The sequence below is a fragment of the Arachis ipaensis genome, chromosome B3 (assembly GCF_059453495.1).
Source record: "Arachis ipaensis isolate K30076 ecotype BB chromosome B3, ASM5945349v1, whole genome shotgun sequence".
NCBI classification, from domain to species: domain Eukaryota; kingdom Viridiplantae; phylum Streptophyta; class Magnoliopsida; order Fabales; family Fabaceae; genus Arachis; species Arachis ipaensis.
The window spans coordinates 112,285,995-112,307,437 of NC_142438.1; positions in this window are offsets into that span (position 1 = coordinate 112,285,995).

The window sequence follows — 21,443 nt, forward strand, 5'->3', positions numbered from 1 at the left end:
ACTCGAGTTGTAGAGATCCAATTGAGGTGCTTCCAGTTGCGTTAGAAAGCTGACATCCATAGCTTTCCAACGAGGTATAATAGTCTATATTTGGCATCAAATTGGCAAGGTTGACAAGAGAACAAAGTGACGACTCAAGAAAGGGGGTGCAACATTTGAGTGTAGTTTAATGGATCATTATCCTTTTTGGATCAATTATGTCACTCAGCCCTTCAAGCAAGCAAGGCCCATCAACAACACCAAATCAAGGCCACAAGAATCATCTAGAATAGTTTATTTTCATTTGATTGTAATTTGCTTTGAATTTCATTTTCATTTTGTAATTCAGGGAGCCTATTTAAAGGCCTTAGTTCTGCATTTGAAAGGGGGGTATTGAAGGGGAATCCAGCCCCTGATGGGGACCTTAGACTTTTACTTTCACTTTTAGCTAGTTTTCCTTTTCTTTGTAATTGAATTCAGAGCTATGATTCACTAAACCCCCTTTCATTGGGTTAGGGAGCTCTATTGTAATTCAATGAATCAATAATAGTTTATCTTCTTCTTCAATCTTTTCTCTTGAATTTTGTTAGAAAGCTTCTCGATCTAATTCCATTGAGTAGTTGTCTTGGGAAAGAAACTACTCATACTTGGAATCCTTCGGAGCCTTGGGAAAGGAATGGAGGATTCATGCTAGAGAAGCTTTCTCACAGTGGATTGGATTGGGGTTTGGATGGATATTGTGACATGTAATCCTACCAAATTGTGGTTCATGAAATTGTGTGGTATAATCAGTGATCAAGCATCATCTCTTCTTATGAACATTTAAACCAAGGGATTGGGAATTTGTTTGTTTTTAGAGAGCATTGGTGAGCCAAGGAATTGGGATCCAATCATATAAGATTGCCAAGCAAAATTCAATGAATGCATTGGTTGAGGAAGAGATATACATGTTTTGATTCGGAGATTTCAATATCTCCTAAACCCAATGAATTCCCCATTTCTGATTTCCACTTTCTCTTTACATTCTGCAATTCAATTCTTGCAATCATCCCCATTCCCTTTTAATTTCAGCAATTTACATTCTGCTCTTTAATTCATGCAATTTAAGATTCAGCCATTTAATTTTCTTGTCATTTACTTTTCCCGCCAATTTTACATTCCGCAATTCTCATCTCAAATCTTGATTCCGCTCAACTAGAACACACTTCTAATCCGAATTGCTCACTCAACCAATCCTTGTGGGATTCGACCTCACTCTATTGTGAGTTTTTACTTGACGACGATAACCGGTGCACTTGCCGGAAGGAATTTTGCCGATCGTGCAATTTCCTAAATCGTAGCATAACACGTTTATGCGCATCAGCAAGCTGCATCCAACAGTACTAAAGAAATATCTTTTGAAGAAGAAGCTTATGATCCTGAGAACCCTGCAATAGCAGAGGTGAATTACATGGGAGAACCCTATGGAAACACCTATAATCCCTCATGGAGAAATCATCCAAATTTCTCATGGAAGGATCAAGAAAAGCCTCAACAAGACTTTAACAATGGTGGAAGAAACATGTTTAGCAATAGCAAGCCTTTTCCATCATCCACTCAGCAACAGACAGAGAATTCTGAGCAGAATCCATCTAGCTTAGCAAATATAGTTTCTGATCTATCTAAGGCCACTCTAAGTTTCATGAATGAAACAAGGTCCTCCATTAGAAATTTGGAGGCACAAGTGGGCCAGCTGGGTAAAAGGGTCACTGAAACTCCTCCTAGTACTCTCCCAAGCAATACAGAAGAGAATCCAAAAAGAGAGTGCAAGGCCATTACCTTACTTGGTGAGGCCGAACCCAGAGAGGAGGAGGAGGACGTGAATCCTAGTGAAGAAGACCTCCTGGGACGTTCAGTGACCAATAAGGAGTTTCCCATTGAGGAACCAAATGAATCTAAGGCTCATACAGAGACCATAGAGATTCCATTCAACCTGCTTCTGCCCTTCATGAGCTCTGATGAGTATTCATCCTCTGAAGAGGATGAAGTCATTACTGAAGAGCAAGTTGCTAAGTACCTTGGTGCAATCATGAAGCTGAATGCCAAATTATTTGGTAATGAGACTTGGGAAGATGAACCTCCCTTGCTTACCAATGAACTGAATGTATTGGGTAGGCAGAAATTACCTCAAGAAATAGGATTCTGGTAAATTTATAATTCCCCGTAACATAGGCACCATGACCTTTGAGAAGGCTCTGTATGACCTGGGATCAGGCATTAACCTTATGCCACTCTCTGTAATGGAGAAACTTGGGATCTTTGAGGTGCAAGCTGCCAGAATCTCATTAGAGATGGCAGACAACTCAAGAAAACAGGCTTACGGACTAGTAGAGGATGTGTTAGTAAAGGTTGAAGGCCTTTACATCCCTGCTGATTTCATAATCCTAGACACTGGGAAGGATGAGGATGAATCTATCATCCTTGGAAGACCCTTCCTAGCCACAGCAAGAGCTATGATTGATGTAGACAGAGGAGAGTTGGTCCTTCAACTGAATAAGGACTACCTTGTATTTAAGACTCAAGGATCTCCTTCTGTAACCATGGAGAGGAAGCATGAAAAGCTTTTCTCACTGCAGAGTCAACCAAAGCCCCCACAATCAAACTCTAAGTTTGGTGTTGGGAGGTTCCAACAATGCTCTGAACATCTGTGAGGCTCCATGAGAGCTCACTGTCAAGCTATTGACATTAAAGAAGTGCTTGTTGGGAGGTAACCCAATGTTATTTAATTATATCTATTTTATTTTTATTATTATTTCGTGTTTTATTAGGTTGATGATCATGTGAAGTGATGAGTGGATAATTTATACGCTTTTTGGCATTGTTTGTAGGTAGTTTTTAATATGTTTTAGTCACTTTTTGTTATATTTTTATTAGTTTTTAAATAAAAATCACATTTTTGGACTTTACTATGAGTTTGTATATTTTTCTGTAATTTCAGGTATTTTCTGGCTGAAATTGAGGGAGCTGAGCAAAAATCTGATTCAGGCTGAAAAAGGACTGCTGATGCTGTTGGATTCTGACCTCCCTGTACTTGGAATGGAGTTTTTGGAGCTAAAAGATTCCGATTGGCGCGCTCTCAATTGCGTTGGAAAGTAGACATCCAGGGCTTTCCAGAAATATATAATAGTCCATACTTTGCTCAAGGATAGACAACGTAAACTGGCGTTCAACGCCAGTTCTATGTTGCATTCTGGCGTTAAACGCCAGAAACAGGTTACAACCTGGCGTTTAACTCTAGAAACAGCCTTGGCACGTGTAAAGCTCAAGTTTTAGCCCCAGCACACACCAAGTGGGCCCCAGAAATGGATCTCTGCACTATCTATCTTAGTTTACTCATTTTCTGTAAACCTAGGTTACTAGTTTAGTATTTAAACAACTTTTAGAGATTTATTTGGCACCTCATGACATTTTTAGATCTGAACTTTGTACTCTTTGACGGCATGAGTCTCTAAACTCCATTGTTGGGGGTGAGGAGCTCTGCTGTGTCTCGATGAATTAATGCAATTATTTCTGTTTTCTATTCAAACACGCTTGTTTCTATCTAAGATGTTCATTCGCACTTCAAAGTGATGGATGTGATGATTCGTGACACTCATCACCATTCTCAACCTATGAACGTGTGCCTGACAACCACCTCCGTTCTACCTTCGATTGAATGAGTGTCTCTTGGATTCCTTAATCAGAATCTTCGTGTTATAAGCTAGAATCCATTGGCAACATTCTTGAGAATCCAGAAAGTCTAAACCTTGTCTGTGGTATTCCGAGTAGGATTCAGGGATTGAATGACTGTGATGAGCTTCAAATTCACAAGGGTTGGGCGTAGTGACAGACGCAAAAGGATCAATGGATCCTATTCCAGCATGAGTAAGAACCGACAGATGGTTAGCCGTGCGGTGACAGCGCACCTAGTCCATTTTCACTGAGAGGACGGATGGTAGCCATTGACAACGGTGATCCACCAACACACAGCTTACCATAGGAGGAACCTTGCATGCGTGAAGAAGAAGACAGGGGAAAAGCAGAGATTCAGAAGACAAAGCATCTCCAAAACTCCAACATATTCTCCATTACTGCATAATAAGTATTTAATTCATGCTCTTTTATTTTTCACAATCCAAACTGATAATTATAATTGATATCCTGACTAAGAATTACAAGATAACCATAGATTGCTTCAAGCCAACAATCTCCGTGGGATTCGACCCTTACTCACGTAAGGTATTACTTGGACGACCCAGTACACTTGCTGGTTAGTGGTACGAGTTGTGAAAAGTGTGATATACAATTCATGCACCATGAAGTCACAAGAACAACTAAAAAATTAAAAACGGAATCAAAAAGAGTAGAAGAAATAGCACACCTTGGAGGAAGAGCACTCTGGCGTTTAAACACACCAGAAACAAGCATCTGTCTGGCGTTTAACGCTAGAAACAAGCACCAAGCTGGCGTTTAACGCCAGAAACAAGCATCAACCTGGCGTTAAACGCCAGAAACAGGCTACATTTGGGCGTTTAACGCCAAAAATAGGCAGCAGTCTGGCGTTAAATGCTAGTATTGCATACTAAGGTCGTTTTACACGCCTAATTGGAGCAGGGATGTTAAGTCTTTGACCCCACAGGATCCCCACCTACCCCACCTCTTCTTCTCTCCTCTTCACACCTTTTTATAACCCTCTTCCCTAAATACCCTTCACCAATCACCTCAATCACTCTTCCCCATCACCTCTTAACCACTCACATCTCTCCACTCTTCCCCATAAACCCCACCTACCTCCAAAATTCAAATTCTTTTCCCTCCCAAACCCAACCCTAATGGCCGAACCCTAAACCTCCCCCCACTCCTATATAAACCCCTCACTCCTTCTTCATTTTCACACAACACAACCCTTTCTTCTTCCCCTTGGCCGAATACACACCTCTCTCCCTCTCCTCCATTTTTCTTCTTCTTCTCCTTCTTCCTTTTTCTTTTTCTCAGGGACGAGCAAACTTTTTAAGTTTGGTGTGGTAAAAGCATTGCTTTTTGTTTTTCCATAACCATTAATGGCACCTAAGGCCAGAGAAACCTCAAGAAAGAGGAAAGGAAAGGCAATTGCTTCCACCTCTGAGTCATGGAAGATGGAGAGATTCATCTCAAAGGTCCATCAAGACTACTTCTATGAAGTTATGGCCAAGAAAAAGGTGATCCCTGAGGTCCCTTTTAAGCTCAAAAAGAGTGAATATCCGGAGATCCGACAAGAGATTAGAAGAAGAGGATGGGAAGTTCTCTCTAATCCTATTCAACAAGTCGGGATCTTTAGAGGGAGACATCTTCATTGAAGAGGACAAGCCCATCCCTAAGAAAAGGATGGAGCAAACAAGAGATCATGGACCTCAACAAGAGCATGAGAAAATTCCTTACCATGAAATCCCTGAGATACCTCAGGGGATGCACTTTCCTCCACAAAACTATTGGGAGCAAATCAATACCTCCCTAGGAGAATTAAGCTCCAACATGGGACAACTAAGGATGGAGCACCAAGAGCACTCCATCATTCTCCATGAGATTAGAGAAGATCAAAGAGCTATGAGGGAGGAGCAACAAAGGCAAGGAAGAGATATAGAGGAGCTCAAGAGCACCATTGGTTTTTCAAGAAGAGGAAAACGTCACCCTCACTAAGGTGGACCCGTTCCTTAATCTCCTTGTTCTTATTTTCTTGTTTTCCGATTCTTAAGCCTTATGTTTTATTTATGTTTGTGTCTTTACTATATGATCATTAGTGTTTAAATGTCTATGTCTTAAAGATATGAATGTCCTATGAATTTATCACCTCTATTAATTGAAAAATATTCTAAAAACAAAAGAACAAGAAGTACATGGTTTCAAATTCATCCTTGAAATTAGTTTAATTATTTTGATGTGGTGACAATACTTTTTGTTTTCTGAATGAATGCTTGAACAGTGCATATGTCTTTTGATATTGTTGTTTATGAATGTTAAATATGTTGGCTCTTGAAAGAATGATGAAAAGGAGAAATATTATTTGATAATATGAAAAATCATAAAATGATTCTTGAAGCAAGAAAAAGCAGTGAAGAACAAATCTTGCAGAAAAAAAATAAATGCGAAAAAAATAATAAAAGAAAGAAAAAGAAAAAGCAAGCAGAAAAATCCAAGAGCTCTTTAAACCAAAAGGCAAGAGCAAAAAGCCAATAGCCCTTAAAACCAAAAGGCAAGGGTAACAAGGATCCAAGGCTTTGAGCATTAATGGATAGGAGGGCCTAAAGGAATAAAATCCTGACCTAAGCGGCTAAACCAAGCTGTCCCTAACCATGTGCTTCTGGCGTGAAGGTGTCAAGTGAAAACTTGAGACTGAGCGGTCAAAGTTGAGGTCCAAAGCAAAAAGAAGAGTGTGCTTAAGAACCCTGGACACCTCTAATTGGGGACTCTAGCAAAGCTGAGTCACAATCTGAAAAGGTTCACCCAGTTATGTCTCTGTGGCATTTATGTATCCGGTGGTAATACTGGAAAACAAAGTGCTTAGGGCCACGGCCAAGACTTATAAAGTAGATGTGTTCAAGAATCAACATACTGAACTAGGAGAATTAATAACACTATCTGAATTCTGAGTTCCATAGATGCCAATCATTCTGAACTTCAAAGAATAAAGTGAGATGCCAAAACTGTTCAGAGACAAAAAGCAACAAGTCCCGCTCATCTAATTGGAGCTAAGTTTCATTGATATTTTGGAGTTTATAGTATATTCTCTTCTTTTTATCCTATTTGATTTTCAATTACTTGGGGACAAGCAACAATTTAAGATTGGTGTTGTGATGAGCGGATAATTTATACGCTTTTTGGCATTGTTTTTACATAGTTTTTAGTATGATTTAGTTAGTTTTTAGTATATTTTTATTAGTTTTTAAATAAAAATCACATTTCTGGACTTTACTATGAGTTTGTGTGTTTTTCTGTGATTTCAGGTAATTTCTGGCTTAAATTTAGGGACTTGAGAAAAAATCAGATTCAGAGGCTGAAGAAGGACTACAGATGCTGTTGGATTCTGACCTCCCTGCACTCAAAGTGGATTTTCTGGATCTACAAGAGTGAAAATGGCGCGCTCTCAATTGCGTTGGAAAGTAGACATCCAGGGCTTTCCAGTAATATATAATAGTTCATACTTTTCCTGAGTTTAGATGACACAAACTGGCGTTCAACGCCAGCTTTCTGCCCTATTCTGGCGTTAAACGCCAGAAACAAGTTGCAAAGCAGAGTTAAACGCCAGAAACAAGTTACAAACTAGCGTTTAACTCCAAGGAAGAGCTCTACACGTGAAAGCTTCAATGCTCAGCCCAAGCACACAGAAAGTGGGCCCGGAAGTGGATTTCTGCATCATTTACTTATTTCTGTAACCCTAGTAACTAGTTTAGTATAAATAGAACTTTTTACTATTGTGTTAAACATCTGGGGACATCTTTTGATCATCTTTGGATTATCTTTTGATCATATTTGGATTATCTTTTGATCCTTCGATCACGTTTTGGAGGCTGGCCTCTCGGCCATGCCTGGACCCTTGTTCTTATGTATTTTCAACAGTAGAGTTTCTACACACGATAGATTAAGGTGTGGAGCTCTACTGTTCCTCATGAATTAATGCAAAGTACTATTGTTTTTCTATTCAACTCAAGCCTATTTCTTATCTAAGATATTCATTCACACACAAGAACATGATGAATGTGATGATTATGTGACGCTCATCACCATTCTCACCTATGAACGCGTGCCTGACAAACACTTCTATTCTACATGAAAACAAGCTTGAATGCATATCTCTTAGCCTCTTGATTCACGATCAGAGTCTTCGTGGTATAGGCTAGAATTATTGGCGGCCATTCTTGAGATCCGGAAAGTCTAAACCTTGTCTGTGGTATTCTGAGTAAGATCTGGGAAGGGATGGTTGTGACTAGCTTTAAACTCGCGAGTGCTGGGCGTAGTGACAGACGCAAAAGGATTACTGAATTTATTCCAGTATGATCAAGAATCGACAGATGATTAGCCGTGCAGTGACAGCGCATTTGGACCATTTTCACTGAGAGGACGGGATGTAGCCATTGACAACGGTGATGCCCTACATAAGTATCTCTATCCTATTTTATATTTTAATTATATTTTAATTATCAAATATCCGTAACCGTATGAATTTTCTTGACTGAGATTTGCAAGATGACCATAGCTTGCTTCAAGCCGACAATCTCCGTGGGATTGACCCTTACTCACGTAAGGTTTATTACTTGGACGACCCAGTGCACTTGCTGGTTAGTTGTGCGAAGTTGTGACAAAGAACTAAGATTATAAACGTGCGTATTAAGTTTTTAGCGCCGTTACCAAGGAATGAACGATCATGATTTCGTGCACCAACTCTCCATGCTCTCTTCGGTGATTGGGTTGTCTACTGGGATACATGTTTCTCTGTCAATCAGGACTCCTGCCTCACCACACAGGCAAGAGATGAGGTGTGGAAAAGCTAGCTTGGCTTGAGTTGAGGTCTTGTTTGTGAATTTATACATCTCACTCAGGATTAGTTGGTGAACTTCCCCCTCATTACCTATCATGATGCAATAGATCATCACAGCTCGCCTCACAGTAACTTCAGAATGGTTGCTAGTGGGAAGTATGGACCGCCCAATAAAGTCCAGCCATCCTCTAGCGATCGGCTTAAGATCCATTCTCCTCAGTTGGTTTAGTTGACCTTTCTTTTCGTTGATCCACTGTGTTCTGGACAGACATATGTCCTTAAGGAGTTGATCTAGCCTCGGATTAGCTTGTACCCTCCCATTAAAGGAGTCAGGGTTATCCTTTTACGGGGGTAATTTAAAAATCTCCTTTACCTTATCCAGATTGAAATGCAGAGTCTTTCCTCGGACCATGGTGCGCCATGTATGGAATCCGTGTCCCTCTTTCTTTTGTTTAGCTGTCATCCACAGATTTGCATAAAACTCACGGACTCTTACTATTCCAACATTGGTTGTAGGATTGACAGAATTTCCCAACCCCTCATTCAAATCTGCTCTTGGATTTCTGGATATTCATCTTCTTTTAATTCAAACTTGCACACTACATTATAGTAGTGTTCCTCATGAAGCTTGGAGTAGAATTTTTAAGGTTTATAGGCAGCTGTTGGTGGAGCACTTTCTTTCTTGTTTCTTGATGTAGATCTTCCACTCTTTGGAGCCATGGAATGTGAATAAGTGAAAGATCGAAGTTTTTTCCACACCAAACTTAAAATATTTGCTCGTCCCGAGCAAAAAAAAAAAAGAGGGAAGCGTAAGCTAGATGAAGGATGGCATGTGAGGGAGAGATAGGTTCGAAAGTTTATGTAGAGCGAGGGAGGATGGGGTTTTCGAATTCTAAATTTAGAGGAGATGGGAGAAGATAACAAAGTTTAAATTTAAAAGATAAGATTAAAAATAAGGAAGATATGATTGAAACGCTGTTGAAGTTAAGAAAGATTCGAAAAGATTTGAAAAGGATTTGACGAAGGTTTGAAAAATACTTGAAAAAGATTTGGTGGAATAGAAGATATTTATAAAAAGATTTGAAAAGATAAGATATGAAAATGATTTGATTTGAAAAGATAAGACTAGAAGGGTTTTGTTTAAAAAAGATTTGAATTAAATGGGATTAATTTAGTGAAATATAGATTAAATTAAAAGAAGATATGATATGGAAGGATCTTTGATGAAAAGATAATGTTCTGAAAGGATATGGGTTGAAAAAGTCAACCCTGTCTTCCTTCCTTGCAAATTCGAATTTGCCACCTCCCCCTCCTGGGTGTTGAACGCCCAGCCTTGCTCCATGTCTGGCGTTCAACGCCAACAACTGCCCCTTAATGGGCGTTGGACGCCCAGAGTGCTCCTTCTCTGGTATTTAACGCCAGTCCTGCTCTCCTGATTGGGCGTTGAATGCCCAGCTTCCTCCTTGTCTGGCGTTCAACACCAGCAAGTGGCTCTCTCCAGGGTGTTCTATTTTCAATTCTAAATGTCTCTGACTTTTATTCTAAGTGCTGCACATGATCACAAACGTAAAAAAAAAACAAGGGAGAACTATGAAAATTAATCGAAATTAAACTAAAAATGAAATCAAATGAGAATTAACAAAAGAAAGAAAACAATAGTACGCTACTTAAGGTTAGGTTGCCTCCCAACAAGCGCTTCTTTACCGTCATTAGCTTGACCTCACTATTGTCATGTTAACAGTAGTGTAGAGCTTTCTTGCTGAATAGGATCCCCTAGGTAGTGCTTGACTCTTTGTCTATTGACTGTAAATCTTTCATCAGAATGTCTACTTTGAAGTTCTACATGTCCATATGGTGACACCCCTGTGACCACAAAGGGTCCTGTCCTTTGGAACTTGAGCTTACCAGGGAAAAGTTTTATTCTGAAATTGAAAAGTAGAACTTTTTGGCCAGGCTCAAAGACTCTGGATGCTATCTTTTTGTCATGCCAGTGATTAGTTCTTTCCTTGTATGTTTTAGCATTCTCATAGGCATTACACTGGAATTCGTCCAATGCATTTAGTTGAAGCAGCCTCTTCTCTCCGGTTGCTCTGGCATCAAACTTGAGGAACTGTGTAGCCCAGTACGCCCTGTGTTCCAGTTCCACTGGTAAATGACATGCCTTGCCATATACCAGCTGGTAAAGTGACATTCCAATAGGGGTCTTGAAAGTGGTTATATATGCCCAAAGAGCATCATCCAGCTTCTTCGCCCAGTCTTTCCTGGAAGTGCTCACGGTTCTCTCTAGTATTCTTTTGAGTTCCTTATTGCACACCTTAGCTTGTCTACTTGTTTGTGGATGGTAGGGTGTGGCCACTCTGTGACGAACACCATATCTGTGCAGAATGGCGTCGAGTTGTCTATTACAGAAATGATTTCCTCCGTCACTAATCAATGTCCGTGAGACACTAAATCTACTGAAGATGTGTTTTTAGAAGAATTTCATAACCACTTGGGTATCATTAGTGGGCAACGCGACTGCCTTAATACATTTAGATATATAGTCCACTACCACAAGGATGTATGTGTTTAAATATGAGGGTGGAAAAGGTCCCATAAAGTCTATCCCCCATACATCAAACAACTCAATCTCCAGAATCTCTTATTGGGGCATTTCGTGATTATGAGGGAGGTTTTTAGCCCGTTGACACTTGTCACAGTTACAGACAAACTCTCGAGATTCCTTGAAGAGCGTTGGCCAGTAGAAGCTGCTCTGAAGGACCTTGGTGGCTATTCGCTCACCCCCAAAATGACCTCCATATTCTGATCCATGACAGTGCCAGAGAATTTGCTGCGTTTCTTCCTCGAACACACAGCAGTGGATTATTCCATCCGAGCATCTTTTGAAAAGATATGGTTCCTTCCACAAGTAGTACTTAGCATCATGTTTGAGTTTTCGAACCTCCTGTTTGTTAAAATCCTTAGCGATGAACTTTATAGCCTTGTAGTTTGCAATGTCAGCAAACCAAAGTGCTTTGCGTATTGCAAAGAGTTGCTCATCAAGAAAGGTCTTGGACACCTCAGTAGTGGGTGGGGACGTCCCCTACTACAGGTTCAATTTGGGACAGATGGTCAGCCACCTGATTTTTTGATCCTTTTCTGTCCCGGATCTCTATGTCGAATTCTTGAAGGAGCAATACCTATCTTATCAATCTTGGTTTAGAGTCCTGCTTGGCTAGAAGGTACTTGAGAGCAGCATGGTCAGTGTAGACAATAACCTTAGAGCCAATTAAATAAGATCTGAACTTATCAATGGCATAGACCACTGCAAGTAATTCCTTCTTTGCGGTGGTATAGTTCCTTTGCGCGTCATTTAGAATGCGACAGGCATAATAAATGACATGCATGAGCTTATCATGTCTCTACCCTAGAACTGTGCCAATGGCATAATCACTAGCATCACACATAAGTTCGAATGGCAGGTCCTAATTGGGTGCAGAGATGACAGATATAGAGATAAGCTTTGCCTTCAGAGTTTCAAAAGCATGCAGGCAATCCTTGTCAAAAACAAAAGGAGTGTCAGTGGCCAAGAGATTGCATAAGGGTTTTGGAATTTTGGAGAAATCTTTTATAAACCTCCTCTAGAATCCTGCATGTCCTAAGAAACTTCTGATTGCCTTAATATTAGTGGGTGGTGGTAATCATTCTTTTACTTCCACCTTAGCCTGATCGACCTCTATTCCATTGTTCGAAATCTGATGAGAACAATTCCTTCAGTCACCATGAAGTGACATTTTTCCCAGTTTAAAACCAAATTTGTTTCTTGGCATCATTTTAGAACTGAGGCTAGATGGTCAAGGTAGAAATCAGATGAATCACCAAAGACAGAGAATTCATCCATGAATACTTCAAGGAATTTCTCAACTATGTCTGAGAAAATGGAAAGCATACACCTTTGGAAGGTTGCCGGTGTATTACAAAGGCTGAATGACATTCTTCTGTAAGCAAACACTCCGTATGGGCATATAAATGCTATTTTCTCTTGATCCTGAGGATCTACTGCAATTTGGTCTATTAATGGTAGGGGAAATAATCATTTCTTGTGGCGTTGTTGAGTCTCCTATAATCAATACACATACTCCATCCTGTTACCATTCTTGTAGGAATAAGTTAATTCTTCTCGTTGTGGATAACTGTCATCCCTTCTTTCTTAGGTACAACTTGGACAGGGCTTACCCAGGGGCTATCTGAAATGGGATAAATAATCCCATCCTCCCACAATTTTGTGACTTCTTTATGAATTACTTCCTTCATAGCCGGATTCAGTCACCTATGTGGTTGCACTACTAGTCTAGCATCATCTTTGAGCCTAATCTTATGCATGCACCGAGTAGGGCTAATTTCCTTTAAGTCACTTATAGTTCATCCAAGAGCTGTTTTGTGTGTCTTTAGCACCTGAATCAATGTTTTTTCTTCTTGTGGCTCTAAGACAGAGCTTATGATTACAAGGTAAGTGTCTCCAACTCCTAGAAACATGTATTCCAAGGAGCTTTTTCTTTGAGTTTGGGAGGATCATTCTCAACTTTAGGAGCTTTTAATGTCTCCTCCTGTTCTCTTGGTTCCTCCATGTCAGGCTTGGCATCCTCAGATGTCATCCAGCTCCTCTTCGAGCCTTTCAGTTGCTAGTACCTCTTCCACCAGGGAATCGATGACATCAATCCTCATGCATTCCTCTGGGGTGCCAAGGTGTTGCATAGCCTTGATAACATTCAGTACGAACTCGTCCTCATCAACTCTCAGTGTCACTTCCCTTTTTTGCACATCAATGAGTGTCCTTCATGTATCCAGAAAAGGTCTCCCTAAAATGATGGACACATTCTTGTGTTCCTGCATATCCAACACCACAAAATCTGCGGGAAACACAAAGGGTCCAACCCTTACGATCACGTCTTCAACCACTCCTGATGAAAACTTGATGGAGCCATCAGCGAGCTGAAGGCAGATGTTGGTAGGCTTGACTTTTTGGATTCCAAGTTTCTTTATTAGTGATGAAGGCATCAGATTGATGCTTGATCCAAGATCATATAGGGCTTTCCTTGTGCAACCGTCTCCGAGGGTGCAGGGTATCACAAAACTCCCAGGGTCCTGAAGTTTCTCCGGTAGGGTCCTCTGGATGACTGCACTGCATTCTTCAGTGAGGAAGACTGTCTCTACCTCTTTCCACTCCTATTTGTGGCTCAGTATGTCCTTCACAAGCTTGGCATAGGAGGGTATTTATTCAAGGGCTTCTGCAAGTGGGATCTTGATCTCCAATGTCTTGAGGTAATCTGCAAACCAGACAAACTGCTTATCTTTTTTCTGCTTGACAGAGTTTGTGAGGAAATGACATCTTGGTCTTGTACTCATTTGTTCTGAGTGTCGTAGGGTAAGTGTCCATAGTGCCAGAAAAATGATTACCAGCTTGCTTAGGAGAGGTGTTCTCTGAATTTGCACATGCATGGCCTCCCCTATCTGGGCGTGCAATGTAACTGTTGGTCCTTTCCTGACGTTGAACGCCAGCATTGCCCCCCTCTGGGCGTTGGACTCCACTGCTACCCCTCTTTAGGCGTTCAACGCCCCTGAATGCTGCTTGTTTATCTTCTGTCTTTTCCTCTTCCCCCTGCTTCTTACTGTGCTGAGACTGGGTGTTCAGGGTCTTCCCACTCCTCAATTGTATGGCTTGGTAATATTCACTTATCCGTTCAAAAAAATGATGTTCAGCCTGGTTCAATCGTACCTCTATATTTTTGTTGGAGGCACGAGTTTCTTGCAACACTTCTTGCAAACTCAGCAAATGTTGTGTGAGGGAGTGTAGCTGCTGGGTTTATGATTTACTTTGTTTTGGAGGGTTTGATTCAGTTGACATTGTCTTGACCTCTCCTTTTATTGAAGTTTCACTAGATAAGTATAGATACTAGTTGCTGGTGACTATCTCAATGAGTTCTTGAGCTTCTTCGATTATCTTTCTCATGTGTATTGAACCACCTGCAGAATGATCTAGGCACTGTAGAACCTATGCACAATTACTCAAGAGGGGGGGGGGGTGAATTGAGTATTGCAACAACAATGAATCTTTTTGCGAAAGTTAAAGACAATATACAAAAGTGTTATTGTACTAGTATTTTTCCAAGAGCTTAACTCAATTGCTAAGCATTTATAAGGAGCTTTTACTTTCCAATAGACACCAACTCAAATAAATTGATCAAGCTTTTCACCAATCGGACTTAAGCTATTCCTTAAGTACTTACGAAGCTACTTTTCGATCACAATTTATTTGCTCAAAGGTAAAAGACAATAATATTGAAGAGATGAGTTTGGAGAGATGCAAACGCTATTTAGAGTGGTTCGGCACAATCCTTGTCCTACGTCCACTTTCTTTCTCAATCGCTATTGAGAAGTTCCACTATTGCCAAGCTTCAAGGTGCTCGCACAAAACCTTTTACAATCCGAGTCCTTAGTTTCTAACACCTCACGGTATATGATGACCACTCGTATACTAACCCACTCCACTTAAAGATACCTTCTCTAAGATTTGCCTTGAGTACTTAGTATACTTCTTTGGTATCCTCACCGACTATAGTGTTTATAACTCTTGACTCAACCTTGGAGATCACACTCCAATTTACAAAGTGTACAAGAAAACAATTCTCAAAGAATTGTTGAGACGAAATGAGTACTCTCTAGAAGAGTGTATGATTACAAGTTTAGCACTATTGAACCAATTGATATTGCTCTCTCAAATTGTGTATTATAACACCTTAAAAAATGTGTAGAATGAAAGAATATGAACAAGATAGTTTGCAGATACTCAAGTATTTGAAATAAGGCTTCAATCCATCTATTTATAGACTCCCCAAACCTTAGAAACATTGGGGAGTTAATGGGATGGAGCCTTTTTGTCAAAACTAGCCGTTTTTTATGTTTTTGAATCATTTGCATCGATGCATAACACTTTGCATCGATGCAAATGTGTCTTTGAAGCTGAAATTTGAATTTTCAGCTAGGTTGCATCGATGCAAACATCTTTGCATCGATGCAACAAGTCATCGCATGCTTTGCATCGATGCAAGATGAGTGTGCATCGATGCAAACCTTAAAGAATGGCTTAAAATCACTTCAAAATACTTAGGATTGATCTCAAACTTGTTGGAGTCAATTCCTATGCTTTTGTACCTTTGAAAACAAGTTTTTAAACCATTTGGCTAGCATCGAATTGCAATATGTGCATCAAAACATTTTGTGAGTGTGTGTTGAGAGATTTAGCAATTGGTTCTTAACAAGAAGTTACCTAAGTCCTAAGACACTATACTTGTCTTCAAATGTTGTGGACTTGAGTTTCTTGTTGTTGTTGTGTTGCTTTCAACTCTTCATTCCTTAACGTTGAATGTTGGTTGATCTTTCAACATGCTTGTTCATTCAAGTTGTTTGTTGGTTTGTCTTTCATGTCGTTTATTGGTTTGTCATTCATCAAAACCTACGAATACAAACTTCGCATACAAGCAACATGATTTACAATTTCCCCCTTTTTGATAATGACAAACCAATTTTGAGGATATGCATTTATAAATGATTTTGAAAGCAACAATAATGCACTTTGTTTTATAGAAAGCTTTGGAGAAGACTTCACAAAAAAAATTTTGCAGGAGTTTCCCCTAAATATGTGCATTTGTTCCCTTAAAGGGCGTTTATCAAAGAAAACGATTTAGATATCAAAAAGTTTTTGCTTAGCGGAAGTCTTTTTGAAATCATTGTTTCGCAAACTTATTTCTTCTTTTCAAATCCTCAAACTTCTTCTTTTTCAAAAGTTCAAAACTTCAAATATCCTCAAACTTTTCTTCCCCCTTTTGACATTATCAAAAAGAAAGGAGTTTGAAATGTGTCATAGAAGCATGCATAAAACAATGAATTTTTTTAAGTTCAATATCTCTATTAATCTCAAGGATGAGATATTCCCCCTTTCAAAAAGAATTTGATTTCCTCTTTTTATATATAACAAGCATGCATAATTCCCCCTAAAGAAGTGAAATATATCAAGGCATGCACATTAACTTAAAATAGGGGTACCAAGCCTATTTTGAGTTATTCACCAAATAAGCATACAAGCATTAATCATCAAACAAAATTATGAAGGAAATATCAAAGTATTTAAACCATAATAGAAATCCTTAGCTTACTAGGAGTTAGTTTAACAATTCATATAATCAAATAAACATAAAGCAATAAAAAGTGACTTGATGAAGAGGAGACAATCAATCTTGGTCTTCATCATCATCATTATCCTCTTCATACGGTAGGTGGATGCCGAAATGCTCATATAAGTCATCAATACGACGATCCAAGCGACCCGTGCGATGATCTACACGAGACACACGACGATTAAGTGCTTCAAGTTGCCTACCATGCTCTACTTCAATCCTTTGGATGTTTTGGTTGATGGATTGTAATTCTCTCATTACATCAACCAAGGAGGGTGGTTCTTGAGCTTGAGGTGCTTGTGGAGGAGCTTGCTCTTGAGGACCTTGTTCATCAACATTTCTTCTTCCCATTTTGTTGAGAATATGAGTGTTGATACAAGATTGAGGTGGTACTTCCTTGGCAATCTCATTTGATATATCAATACCAACATAATCAAAGACTTTAGACCATAGGCAAAGGAATCCTAATCCACCATTCCTATCCTTCATCTTGAGCCTAATCATATGTTGTACTTTAAAGTATGGCCAATTAATCTTAATCCCATTCATCATAGCCCACATGACAATCAAATCTTCATCATTTACATTCGCATGCCCGGATATTCTAGGTTGCAATACATAGGTGACTAGATATAACAAAGTTCTATGTTCTGCACTCATTGAATTGCAACTAATTTTGGAGTGAGCTTCTTGTACAAGGTTGAACAAATGCATGGCATTGTCCTTTGAATAACCCCATTCATCAATTGGGGTTTTACCACCTTGAAACAAGTCACCTTGATTTGGCAACTCCCAAATGGTGGCTAACTCATCACCATCTAGCCTATAATCCTTTCTTCCTATCTTGAAGAATAATGTGAAATTTGATTCATCTTCCTCATTAATCTCAAGCATGAGTGTACTATAGGCTATGGCAACTAAATCCGGATAATATTTACTCTTAATTTGAACAAAATTCATGAGGCCTTGATGAACTAGAATAGCCTTAAGAGTATCAAACTTATGAATGACAAGAAGGGTCGGATCCAAATACCTCGGAGGAATTTCCTTTCTTCCGGCGAGCCTTGCCTCATAGAATTGAAGATCTTCATTAGAAGCAAAGTACCTTGCCAAAGGATGATCATTTGGAGGTGGAACCACACTTGAAGAGCCTTTTGACTTCTTGATGGTTCTCTTGATTCTAGGCATTGTGGATGATTTTGTTTTATGGGTTTTGTAGAGGAGAATGTGGGGACTTCAAATATGTAGTTTGTTTGTAGTGGGTATCTAAGTTTTGTGAGTTGTATGAAGCTATATGTGAGCTTGTTTTGGAGGTTATGGAGGTTTGAATGTGGGGATATGAGTTGTGAGGTTGAAGATGATGAAAAAGTGGGGTTTTGTTGCTCAAAAATGCCAAATTCACGTGTTTTTGTGCAATTTGGTCGTGTTTGCATCGATGCAATAGGCTTTGCATCGATGCACATAGCACGTTGTGTGCTTTGCATCGATGCAAAGCTTGGTTGCATCGATGCAACATGCATCATTTTGCCCAAAATCACCAAATTTTCATCCTTTGGTGGTTCTTTCTTCAATCCTTTGAGTTCCATCATGTATATACTCACTTAAACTATTATAAACTTCAATTTGTTGATCCTCCATTGTTTATAATCTTCAAATTCTTCAATCTACCTCAAGATTAATCACTCATTCATCAACTCATAAACCTACAAAACAATGGCTAATTGGATATCTCCAATGCTTAAGTTAGTAAGAGATACAAAAATAGCAATATAAATGCAATGAATTCAAACAAATCATATTAGATTAGAATCCAAGATACCAAGTTCATTTCGGATGTTAAAAAAACTTTCTTTACATAAAGGTTTAGTGAAGATGTCCGCTAGTTGTTTATTAGTTTCGACAAATTCAATAACCACATCACCCTTTTCAACATGGTCTCTTATGAAGTGATGTCTAATCTCAATATGCTTGGTTCTTGAATGTTGAACCGGATTCTTGGTTAAATTTATTGCACTAGTATTATCACATTTGATAGGAATGTGATCAATCATGAGTCCATAGTCCACAAGTTGTTGTTTCATCCATAAAATTTGGGCGCAACAACTACCGGCGGCTACATACTCGGCTTCGGCGGTAGACAAGGCTACACTTACTTGTTTCTTACTATGCCATGAAACAAGAGAGTTTCCTAGCAAGTGACAAGTGCCGCTAGTGCTTTTCCTATCCAATTTGCAACCGGCAAAATCGGAATCGGAATAACCAATCAAATCACAAGTGGATCCTTTCGGATACCACAATCCAACATTTAATGTTCCTATGAGATACTTCATAATCCTTTTCACCGCACTTAAGTGAGATTCCTTAGGATTAGCTTGGTATCTCACACACATGCATACACTAAACATGATATCTGGCCTACTTGCCGTTAGATAAAGTAATGATCCTATCATGCCTCTATACTTCTTTACATCTATGTTTTTACCTTGTTCATCTTTGTCAAGGTAGCAAGTAGTGCTCATTGGTGTGTCCATTGCCTTAGCATTGTCCATTCCAAATCTTTTGAGCAATTCCTTGCAATATTTGGTTTGGCTAACGAAAGTTCCTTCTTTTCCTTGTTTGATTTGAAGACCAAGGAAGAAGTTGAGTTCGCCCATCATGGACATTTCAAATTCACTTTGCATGAGGTTTGAGAAAAACTTGCAAAGTGATTCGTTAGTTGAACCAAATATTATGTCATCGACGTAAACTTGTACCAAAAGGATATTTTTGTTTTCAATCATGATAAATAAAGTTGTATCAACCTTCCCTCTTCTAAAACCCTTTTCTATTAAAAACTTGCTCAAACGTTCATACCAAGCTCTTGGAGCTTGTTTAAGACCATAAAGAGCTTTCTTGAGTTTAAAAACATGATTAGGATTTTCATAATCCTCAAAACTGGGAGGTTGTTCAACATATACTTCTTCTTGAATGAAACCATTAAGAAAGGCACTCTTAACATCCATTTGATAAAGTTTGAAGTTATAAGAGGATGCAAAAGCAAGTAACATCCTAATAGCTTCTAATCTAGCTACGGGAGCATAAGTTTCGTCATAATCAATGCCTTCCTCTTGATTATAACCTTTAGCTACCAATCTAGCTTTGTTTCTAACAATTGTACCATTTTCATCGAGTTTATTTCTAAAAACCCATTTTGTTCCTACAATTGTTTGATTACTTGGTTTAGGCACCAATTCCCAAACGTCATTTCATTTGAATTGGTTAAGCTCCTCTTGCATTGCCATAGCCCAATGTTCATCATCAATTGCGGACTCAATGGTAGATGGTTCAATTTGAGAAACAAAAGCACTATATGCAAATAAATTTCTAAAAGTGGATCGAGTTGTTACCCCTTTCGAAACATCACCAATGACGTTGTCTAGAGGATGATCCTTTGAAGTACGCCAGTCCTTTGGAAGTGCATTTATTTGTGCTTGTGATGGTTCAATTTCTTCAACTTGAACACTATCCTTTGTTGAGCTTGTAGAGGCTTCATTTAAATCTTTTTCTTTGTCTTCACCATTCAAATTTAGTGAATCAAAGTTTTCTACATTTTCATCAAAATCTTTTCTAGCACAATGATGAGATATTTTGGTGAAAAATAAATTTTCTCCCAAAACACACAAATCTAACCGGCAAGTGCACCGAGTCGCATCAAGTAATAAAAACTCACGGGAGTGAGGTCGATCCCACAGGGATTGAAGGATTGAGCAATTTTAGTTTAGTGGTTGATTTAGTCAAGCGAATCAAGATTTGGTTGATGGTTTTGTGATTTGCAGAATTAAATTGCATTGAAGTAAAGAGAACAAGAAATAAATTGCTGAAACTTAAAGAACAAGAAATTAAATGGCAGAAACTTAAAGTGCAAGAAATGTAAATTGCGGAATCTTAAAGTACAAGGAATGTAAATTGCTTGAAATGTAAAGGGGATTGGGACGTGGATTTGCAGAAATTAAACAAGGAAAAGTAAATTTGCATCAAACAGAAGAGTAAAAGGTGTTTGGGATTGAACCGGATATGAAGCAGAAAAGTAAATGAACATAGAAAGCAGTAAACAGAGAAATAAAATGGGAAATTCAGATCTCAGGACCCAGAGACTAGAAAACCAAGTCTAGATCTCAATGCCTTCCTAGATCCAATAAGAACAATTGCAAGGGAATTGTAAATTGCAAAGAGAATAGATGAAGAGCAATTAACCGGAAATGAAATTCAATTAACAGTAAAGAAACAGAGAGATCCAAGATTGAGATTGAAACAGAATTTCTTCAATTCTCCAATCCAAGATCCAAGACAAGTGTAAATGAAATTGAAAGCAATAAAACTGAGAGGAAGAGAAGTGAATTCTCCTTCCCCAAGACAAAGAAATTAAAGTTCACTCAATATCAAAAGCTCTCCGAAAACTATTATGAAAATTCCAAAAAGAAAGCTCCCCGAAGAACTTGAATTCTATCCTATTTATACACTTTCTTCCAATGATCTTCAAGCCTTGAGTTGGGCCTTTGCTCTTGGTGGAATTGGGTTGAAAGAGGCCTTGGTTGATTGCTCTTGAAGTTTGGAGAAGAACCAAAGTGAACCAATTGAACCGGGTTTGAGTTTTGCAAAAGTTGGTGCAAAAGTTAGAGCAAAAGTTAGGGGTCTAACTTTTGGTCTAACTTTTCATATCAGCCCACAAAATTTGCTGCTAT